We start from the raw sequence: 13,416 nt of genomic DNA, 5'->3' as shown, positions 1-13,416 counted from the left end.
TGTTGAGTTGGGAGATATTTTGAGACAATTGAGGAGATGTATGATGATGGAGTTATGTTGATGGCATTGTATGTTAGTAGAAGAATTTTATATTGGATTCGTGAAAAACAGGCAACCAATGTAAAGACTGACAGAGTGGCTCAACAGAGGAAAAAACGATTTGCAAGGAAAATCAATTTAGCCGCTGCATGCAAAATAGAATGAAGGGGTAAGAGTCGGGAAAACAAAACAAAAGGAATGGTATTTCAGCGCTAATGAACAGTGGGAGTAATAAATGACTATAAGTCACCTAGATATCTATTCAAAGTTGGGTAAGGTCTATGTGAGGTCTATGTAAATGCAGTCAATAAGGTGGATTGACAACCCTAGGTAAAATGAATATACTTAATACTTTATATGAAATCTCGCTGCACAATAGTAAAACAAATATATAAGGTTACCAAAAAACAGTGGTCATAAAATAGACATTAATGAAAAATGCACAATAGATGTATACACGTGGACCAAGTGACAAATTGCTAGTCCTTAATATTGAGTCTGTCAATACTTTGAATAGTTTCAAAATGTGGCAAAAGGTTAAAGGGTTAGGTAAAGAGGGCGCAAGTGCCCAAAGTACTTGCGGTATTGCTAGACCGAAAAACAGATTCTCGTATTAGGCTCTCCAGAGGAAGGGTAGCAGGCTGGTTTGTGTATGTGGAGTCAGTCGAGTTGCCCGCTGTATGTCCGAGTGTAGGCGTGCGTTCCACAGTGGAACGCACTAGGCTGCTTCCTACTTCCTGTTTCCTGTGTGGTCTACGGTGAATGTCCCGACCGGTTTCGTCGCAGCAGTGACTTTGTCTCATTGGTACATAGGTCCTATTTTTATAGCAGCTGTATGCAAATTCCGTTATTGGGATTGATCGGGCTCCCCATATTGTAATCCTTTGTATATAAATAAGAGGATAGCCGTAGACTCTGTTGACGAAGACATATTACTAAACAAGGAAGATTACATCAAGGAATCATATAGGATTCTACAAGATGACACCACTTACAGACAGTTATCCTCGGACCCCACTACAAAATTTCATAATATACTTATGAGTCATCTCAAACAAGGCTTACAAATAGGCATCATTAACAAATCAGAATATGACTACATACATGTACAGTATCCGAAAATACTTGTTTTCTATTATCTACCAAAGGTACATAAAGACACAACTAATCCACCCGGCAGACAAATTATATCAGGCATCGACTATGTCCTCTAATTTGTCACATTATATAGACACTTTTCTACAGAAATATGTTGGAGAGCAACAGTCGCATATTATAGACACCACTCAAATTCTCAATATTCTCAATGGTATAGAATGGGGGGAAACATACTGGTTAGCTACAAGTGACGTCACATCACTTTACACCGTCATTGACCATACACAAGGTCTAGCTAGCATTTCATATTTTTTGTCTCAACACCCAAACATTAAACCGGAACAAGTACAGTTCATTTTAGACAGTATAGAGTTCATATTAACTCATAACTATTTTTGGTTTCAAAACACATTCCAACTTCAAATCAGAGGCACAGCCATGGGGACCAGATTCACCCCGAGCTATGTTTACTTTTTATGAGCAAGTGAGAGATTGAGAACATCTGGTCCCACCCCCCAGCAGGGGCGAATCTGGTCCTCTGGCAGCCCTATATTGACAATGTTATTTTTATATGGAAGGGTGATGAACTCTCATTGCAAATTTTCATCACAGAACTCAAAAACAACACACACAACCTCAATTTCACCACCTATATACAACCAACAATCTATTGAGTGTCTAGATCTGTACATTTATGTCGACAACCAACAATTAAAAACTAAAACATACAGCAAACCAGTTGATGTCAACAGTTTCATTTTGGCAACAAGCAATCATCACCACCGATGGTTATCCAACATTCCATTACCCAAGGACAAAAACTTAAAAAACAATTTTTGGAGAAACGGTACAATCCAGAGACAGTTGATAGGGCATGCTTAGAAACCACTAAATTAAATAGGGACAATCTTCTAATTTTTAAGGAGTAAGACAACCAATCATCTATAACCAGTTCAGAGAGTATATACTTCATTACTGATTATCATGACTTAGCATTTAAAGTAAGGAACATAATTAAAAAACATTGGGGCATTCTATTACAGGATCAAGAGTTAAGGACCACGGGCCTGATTCATTAAGGATCTTAACTTAAGAAACTTCTTATTCAAGTCTCCTGGACAAAACCATGTTACAATGCAAGGGGTGCAAATTAGTATTCTGTTTTGCACATAAGTTAAATACTGACTGTTTTTTCATGTAGCCCACAAATATCAACTTTCAATTTCAGTGTACAAATAAGTTATCAAATATTTGTGTGCTACATGAAAAAATAGTCAGTATTTAACTTATGTGCAAAACAGAAAACTAATTTGCACCCCTTGCATTGTAACATGGTTTTGTCCAGGAGACTTAAATAAGAAGTTTCTTAAGTTAAGATCCTTAATGAATCAGGCCCCACATTATCAGAAAAAACATATATTGCCTTCAGAAAAGCACCAAACTTAAAGACCAAACTAGTCAGCAACTACATAGCCCCAAACAAACAGATACAATCCCCACTAACATCTACAACTCCATTTACAGGATTCTACCCCTGCGGTAGATGCGTTACTGAAGGAGCCACAGACAGAGAAGCACTAAACCTATACTGTAGTATCAATCCAACACTACAGGAATTAAATACACCATCAAAGACTTTACAGCTTGTGACACTAAGTATGTTATTTACCTCCTCAAATGTCCTTGCCATTTACAATACATAGGATAAACAATCAGACCTTTATCTGTACGCCTGAGTGAACACACAAGGAATATTAAGAAAGGCTTAGAGACACATAGCGTGTCACAGCATTATGAATTGAAACACAAATAAGATCCCACCTTCTTATCCTTTATGGCCATTAAAATAGCCAAAAGGAGAGGAGGTGACTTTTGTAGGAAAATTATTAAGGAGAAAATGAGATATATTTTTGAATTACAAACATTAACCCCCAATGGACTGAACATTGATTTTGAGATCATGGGCTGCATTTAAATACATGTAACTTCTGTTGGTGGGTGGGAATATTATTAACTCTGTTTATGAAAGATTGAGTTTGAGTTGGCGAGAGCACAACCCGGATGAAATGGCAGAAAGATAGTCAGTAACGCGGGACAACACAGATGATGAGAGATCAGGAGAGGATAGATAAATTTGGGTATCATCCGCATAGAAATGATACTGAAATCCAAAGGAGCTTATTAGTTTTCCAAGAGAGGTGATGTAGATAGAGAATAGCAGAGGATCTAGGACTGAGCCTTGTGGTACTCCAACTGATAAAGGAAGCGGAGCGGAGGTGGAGCCAGAGAAACTAACACTGAAAGAGCGATTAGATAGGTAGGATGAGAACCAGGATAGGACAGTGCCTTCAAGACCTAGGGATTGTAGTGTCTGTATGAGGAGAGAGTGGTCAACAGTGTCAAATGTGACATAACCTGGTAGTGAGTATATTGCTATATTGCCGGGGCAGCACGGTGGCTTAGTGGTTAGCACCTCTGCCTGCACTGGGGTCATGAGCTCAATTCTCAACCATGGTCTTATCTGTGTGGAGATTGTATGTTCTCCCTGTGTTTGCGTGGGTTTCCTCCAGGTGCTCCCGTTTCCTCCCACACTCCAAAAACATACTAGTAGGTTAAATGGCTGCTATTAAATTTCCCTTAGTATCTCTCGGTCTGTTTGTGCATGTTATGTTAGGGGATTTAGACTGTAAGCTGCAATGGGATAGGGACTGATGTGAGTGAGTTCTCTGAACAGTGCTGCAGAATTAGTGGTGCTATAGAAATAGCTGATGATAAATAGCCTATCACTCAAACAGATTCTGATTGTCCACTCAAGCCAATCCCTAATAGCAGTCGTGGCCACCATCTAATAGCTACAGTATAGTCGTTAGTACTGAAGTATTTCAAATTAAATATATAATTCATTAAATGTATTCATGTATCCTGAAGCATAAGATTTGCTTTGTGTCAAAAGGTTAAGAGCCTCTGGTACAAAGTTATTTATAGTCAGCCCTTTAGTTTGATAGTTATTTGGTTAGACCTTTTAGTTTGATACTTATGGAGCTGCAGGCTGCAATCTCTAATATAACCAAGTGTGAGCTGTTCAGGGCAGAAGAAGCAGCGATTGTCATAACAAGACACTAATCACAGTATTTTGTTTAATTTACTTACATCCTGTACATATTTTACATTAAATATTTGGCAGTGAAATTTCTCTCGGGATAGAGGCTCATCAGTGCAGCAATACAAATAAAATAGTAGCTACACAAATAGGACAAGTAGGTTTGTTGGCAATTCTGGCATTACTTTTTTATTATTATTTTACTAAATTCTATCACTGTTTTCCCAGAAGACAGAAACCCATTTTATTTTATGAAAGTTTAGAGTGAATTTTCCTGTCTGAAGAAACTAAACACACCAGGGATTCCCAGCCGTTATTCACACCCACTGACGTCAAAGGTGGTTACTCAAAGCCAGGTAACCGAGAGTTCTAGACTGATAGGCAGACTACAGTGTGTATGAATGTACAGTATAATGTTATAAAAAATGAAAGCTACAAACCTGTGAGAAGTACTGTCAAAGTCAAATAATTGGATGAAAGAAATTGATTAATATTTTTTTACTGTGCAATTGCGATCAGTATGCCACGTGTCATGGCGCAATCGCATGATAAATAGCGCACACATACACTCACACTTACACATTCACTTGTATATAGTTCATATTTATAATAGTTCCAATCCACAGTCGTTTATGAACAGATGTTATTTAGTTTATAGTATTATAAGGTTATATGTACATGTTACTGAGATCTAAGGTTCAGGTCACAGGATACATATCAAGTCTGGTATCATTCTAATCTCCTATTTATCCGCAGACGTCCGGGTTCATTTGTCAAAAGGATCACACATTGCGTATGCTAGTTATTGATGATAGAGAATAAATTATTAGAATGGTATTGTCTGTGTAATGCTAATAGTTTAAACTAGTTCTTGGCGGGAAGATAAGTATTCATCCTCTGGAGAGCTGACCCCCACCCTTGGAAAGTTATCCCCCACCCTTGGAGGGTGTCATTTGAACTGACCTATGGACTGCATTACAAGCCTGAACCTATGGAAACTTCTCAAGTCATCTGTATTGTATTTACTGTAACACCAAATGTATAAACATCACTCCCATGAATCAGCTTGCAGTTACTCTGACCACAGTCTTCAGGACCCAAGGACTGTATAGCTGGATCCAGCAGAGCGCAGCACCGCGCAGCGTATGTATCGGCTGTACTTATTTATTGAAATGTTAATCTTTTTGATTTTGCTAAATAAATTGCTTGTGCTTTGAACCACACAAATCGCATAGACAATGGTTATTGGAAAACTATGAAATTACTTTAATAAGTACATTTTTAAACTATATTTATTTTACCTAAAAGGGAAAGAGAAAACTATCCACCTAAAATATTTTTTTCCATTTCCCTAAAACAAAAATAGAACATTGTCATTTCTTTCTCCCTTCCTTCTTTTAAGCAGGTTGCTGTCTGTGCCGATATAGTAATCATAGATTCAGATTTTTAATGAACAGTGACAACGCTGACAGCTACAGTATTTAGGTTACTTATGGTACAAAGACTGGTACAAAGCTAAATTACGATCTGTCTACTGTTCTGTGCTTATGTACACATAAGTTTTCCTGTTAGAAGCTGTTACTATGGGACAGTATTGCACTAATATTTGTGCTTCTCATAGTAATTATGTGCTGAGTCCTATTTGCCTGTTACCTCAATTAAATAACCACTGCCTTAGGGGGAAATTCAGCTCAAAGCGATGTGCCTGCGGACATCACTGCAATGTCGCCTATTACTGGATTTACTGGGAGTCTCCACTCATTTTTCTGTGCACCTCTATGGGGTGCGAGGAAAATTTAGCAGAGAAACATCACCACGAAATGCAATTATGAACTGTTCGCTTTGAATTGAATCTCTCGGTTAGCATGAAACTCAATGAGAGTCAAACAACTAGCGGAAGCACCATTCTAATGTCAGACAAGTGTATATTAAAATATGAATGTAATACTTTTCATGATACATCCTCACTCATTATGTGAGTACATAGGGAGCCAAAACAGTTTTTACATAGGGAAATGGGCTTACCATCAACTCTAGGCCCATTGAAAAAAGGAATCTGCTCTCTTGTTTGTTCTTCAACCGGGTAGCAAAATAATGCTTTCAATTTACACCATTTATTTCTTTTTAGTTCATTTAAACAAGAAATGGGAAATCAACTATATCGTTGTTGTGCAGCACCAGTTTGAATTATGCACGGAACTAGTTACGATTGGTGACATCCCAGAAAAGCCTGTTGTACAGGATTGTTCTCCTGCTGTAGGAGGCCGAATAATTGTGAATTTCAGTGCTGCTGACACCTGGTGAGTCAAGAACACCGATTGGACGGCTGCCACCAACACTTTGAATGTTAAGAGCACTGATTGGATGGCTACCAAAGGGGTTTTCATTTATATATTTTAAATTAATTATTTTAACTGCATTCATAGCTAAGCTGTTTGATTATCTTAGTGTACCCAGGGTTCAAATAAAATCCATGTTTGACCCACACAAAGCAAAGTTAAAACCCAAAACTACGATCATTTTGTAATAAAATGTGAATCTGTTGTGCCCTATCAGATTCTGATTATGGTCACATAAGGCTGGGTACACACTACAGAAAATTTCTCCCGAGGCGATATCGTTAATGATTTTACAAACTGAGAGTCCCGATCAGCTGCCGATTCATGTGCACACACTATACAAGTTTTACAAGGTTTACTTTCAGATCTGTGCTCTTTATCCATCATAACCATCAGCTGAAAAGATTGTGACTCTGTAAACTCCATAGAGATCTGCCTACACTGCTGGTCATGGGTGACTACACAGTGCGGAATTGGCACGACATCGTTCCATCATTGACCGATATTTTTAATCTGTTAATAAAATCAAACGATACAATGTGCATTGGAACAATAATTGTTCATTGTTGGAGCGTACACACTAACAACATATCGGTCCAAATGTTCTTTTATCGTATGATTGACCCGATAATCGAGTGAAAAAACCCGCAGTGTGTACCCAACCTAAGTGTGCACACAGAAGCACAAATGGAGGCTTGTGTAGGCCGACAGCCATGATGACATGACCCTACTCAGCCTTCTGTTGCTTTTCATCTTCTAGACATGTTTAACTATTAAAAAGCATAATTCAACTTCTTGCGCAGTTATTGGTTCTCTTTTGTGCCCATCTACCAAAATTATTTTGATAGATGTTTGAGAGTATATTGCAGCACATCAGAAACACAAACTACAGCCCTTTAAATCCCTTTCACAAACCATTTCACTACATCCATCTTCATTGGCACAAATACTGCGTGGGCTGTGAATTGTACTAGTAAAGGAAAAACCAACATCTTTGTCAGCTGTAGCTTAAATGAAGCATTTACTTAGACATGTATTACTGTATTTTAAAATGCTTTCAGTAATTGCTAGATTTTGTAAGGTGCATGGTTTAGTCATTAATTACTGTTTCAGAAATAACAGATGTTATTCAGCCTGTATCTCTCACCTACTCACCTAAGACGACTCGGTACCTGTACATCAATGTTGCTGGCAGACAGCATTTACATTCACAATCCATGCTTAACACTCTGTGCCTTGGTCACCATAGCAATTGCACCACCATGACTTAGAAGGTAAAAGCATTCAGCAAATTCCATTTGTCAATGACATAACATTGCCATGTATTGAAAATGTTTTAAATCTGGTAATATAAGTTTTGGCGGACATCCACTATAAAGGTTACCTATCCCTAATTGTGGAAAGAGAATGACACCTAAAAATGAGCTGCTGTTAAACAACTAGGGAAAGGAAAATTGGGGAATGAATTTCAAGAGGATGTGAGGAATAATGTCACATGACTTGGGACAGCATTTATTAGGGAATAGAAAAGCAAGAGAGACATATTGTAAGAGACTGAATAACAATTTGCCCTTTTAACTTGTAATGAGAAAGTTATTGATTAGTACAATAGTAAGTGCTAAACTTACTATACAAAGCTGCTGATGTAGATCCAGGACGGCAGCTATGCGCAATTCCAGTTTGCTTTGTACAGTATGAGCCATAAAGATTAAGGTCTTGGATTGTAGCACTGAAGACAAAACCTATTTAAAGAAATATAGATTTCAAAACAATACAATACACACCAAGTAATATCCTAAATGCTCCGGAATGTACTCAGCCTGGCACTGACAAGCCGTTGATCATCTAGTGATAATGCCATCCTGGATACCAGTACCCAACTAATTAAGGTCTGGTCAACAGAGCTTGTGCTGCCACTATGGAAACAGAGGGAATCATCTATGGCGTTTGGGTTTAGGAGGAACCTTAAACATTGAATGAGTGACATAATGTCATTCATTCAGTGTCCTTATTTCCACTGTGATGCCCCCTCACAAGTGCGCCAACCACTGACATGGAGGGGCAGCAGTCAGCAGCTTCTTACCTGTGAAGCTGCCCACGGCTGCTCCTCCTTGTTGGTAATGGGGCTATGATGTTACAGCCCTGCACCACATTCCCAAGTGGAGACAATGTCATCCACTACATGCAAAGTGAGTGCGACGTCCAAGGGAAAGGGGGGCGCGCCTAAGGCGCACAGAGCGCACAAACCAGCCTGGCTGGTGAATAAAGTGTGTTATGAAGTATGTCGCAGGTCTTACATTAGATCTGCAGCACACATTTACTTGCACTAAAGCTGAGCTTCAGCTGGTCCAGAGTGCTGCTCTGACTTATATCAGAGGGCCCTCTTTCCTCCTGTCTCTATACTTACTGCTTCTGCTCCAGCTACACTGAATCTGGTCTAGATGGAGCCGTTGGACTCTAAGTAGTACTTGTTTATTGTGCTGTTTACCCTGTGAGGTCTATTGTTTGTAATATGTGCAGCGCTGGGAATACCTTGTGGTGCTTTATAAATAAAGAATTGTAATAATAATATCAGAGTCTGCAATATCCTATGGATATTTCTTTGTCCTGTGCTCAGGTGAAGGCACGTCAAACTTTACTACCAGATCCTGCCATATTATTGGACAACTGAGAATGCAGGTCAGAGACAGAGATTACTCACGCAGATTATAACAAATCTACATATGGGCAGCACAGTGGTCTAGTGGTTAGCACTTCTGCCTCACAGCACTGGGGTCATGAGTTCAATTCCTGACCATGGGCTTATCTGTGTGGAGTTTGTATGTTCTCCCGTTTTTGCGTGGGTTTCCTCTGGGTGCTCTGGTTTCCTCCCACACTCCAAAAACATACTAGTAGGTTAATTGGCTGCTATCAAAATTGACCCTAGTCTGTGTGTGTATGTGTATGTTAGGGAATTTAGATTGTAAGCTCCAATGGGGCAGGGTCTGATGTGAATGACAAGTATTCTCTGTACAGCGCTGCGGCGCTATATAAATAGCTGATGATGATGATGGTGTGGATATGAACACATAGATATGTGCATTTAATCTCACCTATGCAAAACATTTAGAATTTGCTGTCTGGAAAACACCTATGAAACAGGACACAAAATGCTGCATGGTTACTCTTTGCGAATGTATTACTGTTCCTCTGGTCTCTCCATGTGTCCTGTGGCTATCCTGTGAACACCATACTCATTAGTCCTAACATGCCCGACGTATCAGAGATACAATGTCAGTGGTGCACGCAGGGGGGGTTTCTGAGTCTCCAGAAACCCCCCCCCCCCCCTCCGCGGATCGCAGCTGGCAAAAGCATGTTTTTAAACATGCAAAACATTTTTTCTGTTACAGCACCGCCGCGACGCCTCTGTCACAGCGCCGCGGCTGCTGTATAACTCACGTTCGTGAGAAGGAGCTGCTGCGAATGCGCGAGCGCAGCAGCTCCTCCCTTGAATACCCAGCATCACCCACCCTGGCTTCCCTGGGGCACGGTAGGGCTTGATATTTCAAGCAATCTTTCAGTGAATAAATAATAAAATATTTTATGATACTGGTCACAATCAATATGATGTATTGTTTTATTAACAGACCAAAGACTCTATTTCTGGGCAGCCTTCAGGGTATGTAGAGCTGTGTTATTGTATATAAATATTGTATTATAGGATTCCTCTACTTTTTTAATCCTGTAATACAATATTTATATACAATAACACAGCTCTGCATACCCTGTAGGCTCCTCAGAAATGAAGTCTTTGGTCTATTAATAAAAAAACTACATCAGATTGATTGTGGCCAGTATCTGATTTCACCATGTAATATTTGTATATATATATATATATAGTCCAAACTAGTGTCATGTTATAATTTTTTTTAGTTTTTTTTTTGTTGTTCGTTTTTTTCATGTACATTAGCAATGTTAGTTTTAATGTGTGTTATCAATGCTATTTTGATGTGCGGTATGATTGCTAGTGTTAATGTGTGTTATCAATGCTATTTTGATGTGCGGTTTTAATGTGGAGTGTAAATACTCATTTTACAGATAAGTTTTGAAGTTATACCATGTGAATAAGATTTTATTTTGTGACTAATTTGTACTTGTTATTTACAGTAAAAAAGTTTATGTTGACATCTTATTGTGGCGCTTTATTTTTTAAGTTGTATTTTTGCTTTGTTCAGAATTCAACTATTTGGAAACCCCCCCTTAAAAATCCTGCGTTTACCCCTGAATGTTACCACTCACCAGTCATTTCCATGTACACCAAGTAGCCAATCCAGCAGTATTCTAATGAAATCCATGTAGTATGTTACACTCATATCATTAAGGCTGACATCAGATAAAGACAAATGTGATACAATGGTTATATGTGACAGGAGCTTGTATCTGTGAGGCACACTTGTAATACCAGCTACAAGCAACAGGTGGCAGTGCACAGTGCCTACTTTTGTGGGATTGCAAATCCGACTGGAAATGTACATGATGGAAAGAGGGAAAAATGTTACTTTCAATTTCATCCAACAAACATCTCCCCGTTTATTAACTTGAACTTTTTTCTTCCCAGATATTCTAGTCTTATTTATGAGTCCAAAATAATCAGCGAGGGACTTTATTTCCTGCATGGGGTATTGCCGCAGTTAGTAATAAAATGTTATTGTCCCTTCATATAATTATACATTCATATTGCCCCATAATATAATAATACAATATTTTTGTCCCCTTAGTATAATGAAAAATAAAATCTGCCCCTTTAAGTAAATTATAAATTAATTTTGTCCTTAATTAATAAATCATTTTTGCCCCCATAATTCATAAGTCAATGGTGCCTCCTCTTATGTTCTAAATGGTAAGATCCAACAGCAGCTTGAGCAATCTCCTCTCTCACAACCACATTTTTGTTCTGGCTGTTTTTCTGGTGGTTTTACCGGTGGTTTGGGAAACTGGATCTTAGTAAATCTGACGTATTTGTAACATATTAAAATCGGGTTGGAGATTTGCAATGTGGTTCTTTGGTTCTATGCAGATGCGCTGTCAGCCAATCAATTGCCGTGATTGCCATTCAAGGCTGTTTGAATTAGGCGCTGCGGCAGATACTTCACCAGCTGTAGGCAGAGCTTGGCCGCGTGGTGTGTAACCACCAGTGCTGGCTATAGCTGGCTCATGTGGGGGAACAGAGTCTATAAAGACTCCAGTTTCCCTGCGATTAGGGTGGAGCCACTTTAGTAGCTGGGACCTGGGAATATAGGAGGTGGGGGGTTTGCGGCCAATTCTGCGTTAATTAAAGGTTAACTCCTGGTGTGCGGGCCATAAATGGATGGCTTTATTAGGGAGTCTGGACCCCTATGTGATAAGACCCCAGTACAAAATGTGGGGTGCGCAGCTAGTACAGTGGGGGCATGTTAAGGACCCCATGAAGGAGACTGTGTAGTACAGCAGCAATAGCATCTGCTGAAGATAATGTGCAGGAGGAGACTGGCATTATATATGTACAAGTATTCTTGCAACCACTATGATTTTCTGTGCTGGAGAAAGAGGATTAAATACAGTTTATTTTATCTTGGATTGAACGGAGATGGCCTGACACCCAATATTATTGTTACTGCACCACGCACACACTAGTGTCCATTCCACATCATAGCTGTGTTAAACACCCGTGTATTCAGGGTTCCTCTGTAATTGGTTGCTCGTGCCCACCAGCTAGCCAGATCAAAAAGGACTGCATGTAGTTGCATCTTAGGCCACCAGGGGCACCATTCACACGGTGAGTGACAGAAGATGGAGGAGATGATTCATAGTGAAAACAGTGGCCACATGTCACAGGCACCTATAGTGGACCAACAGATTTTGCACTGACCTACCCAAGGTGCGTCCAGTCGCCGGAGGTACCCCGCCAGCCAAAAGATTCGCTGGGTCTCGCTGGCAGAGCCTTCTCTATGCAAAGCATGGAAAAGTCTACTTAACAAGGTACCACCGCAATCGGTATCATTGTTTTATTATTTGCCAATGGGTTAATATATTTGTTTTTTCATATTTTTATCAATTTGTTTTAATATTTATTTTATTTATTAGGGTAATTGAGAGCTGAAGTCTGGGATTTCCGTCTCACTGTACATGCACAAACCACCTAGCGCATATCCCCGAGTGTGGCCTAACGAGGTATAAGTTAAGCCCATACTTACCTACTCCCAGAAACTTGTTTACCTACTTCCGGGAGAGAGGCGTGACTGGAGGGTGGGAGGGGGCGGCCAATTGCATCATTTTGGCCCCGCCCCCAGCGACATAAATTTAATTTTTTCGCCAGGTGAGCGGCCAAAATGGCGTGATTCACCGAGAATCGCGTCAAATTCCGGGATGCGAGAGAAATGCCAGCTCTCACGGGAACCCAGGAGACTGACCCGAATTTCAGGAGTCTCCCGGACTTTCCGGGAGAGTTGGCAAGTATGGTTAAAACCATACCACCCAAGGCCAGTATTGCTGTCCCAGCAATATCTTTTTGATAGATTGCGAAAGGAAATCAGACTTATCGCCGACGATTGATCAATAAGCACCTGAGTAATGTAATTTGGATTCCTCAGGACAAAAACCTGCTTCACTGTCATTATAATCTGATTTAACCGTCATATGTGTAAAAGAAAGCAGGACTGTTACGCCTCTAGAAACCTTTAGTGGATACTTCCCATGTGCCTTTTAGCCAGGCAAAGCCCTGTAAATCCAGCCTAGTTACATCAGTTATAAAGTCCTGGCTGCCAGCCATGCTCAGATATGTAATGGCATGCACCAGCACGAAGAATACACAACACAGGGAGC

This window comes from Mixophyes fleayi, chromosome 8, assembly GCF_038048845.1.
Source record: "Mixophyes fleayi isolate aMixFle1 chromosome 8, aMixFle1.hap1, whole genome shotgun sequence".
NCBI classification, from domain to species: Eukaryota; Metazoa; Chordata; class Amphibia; order Anura; family Limnodynastidae; genus Mixophyes; species Mixophyes fleayi.
This window is presented reverse-complemented; position numbering follows the sequence as displayed.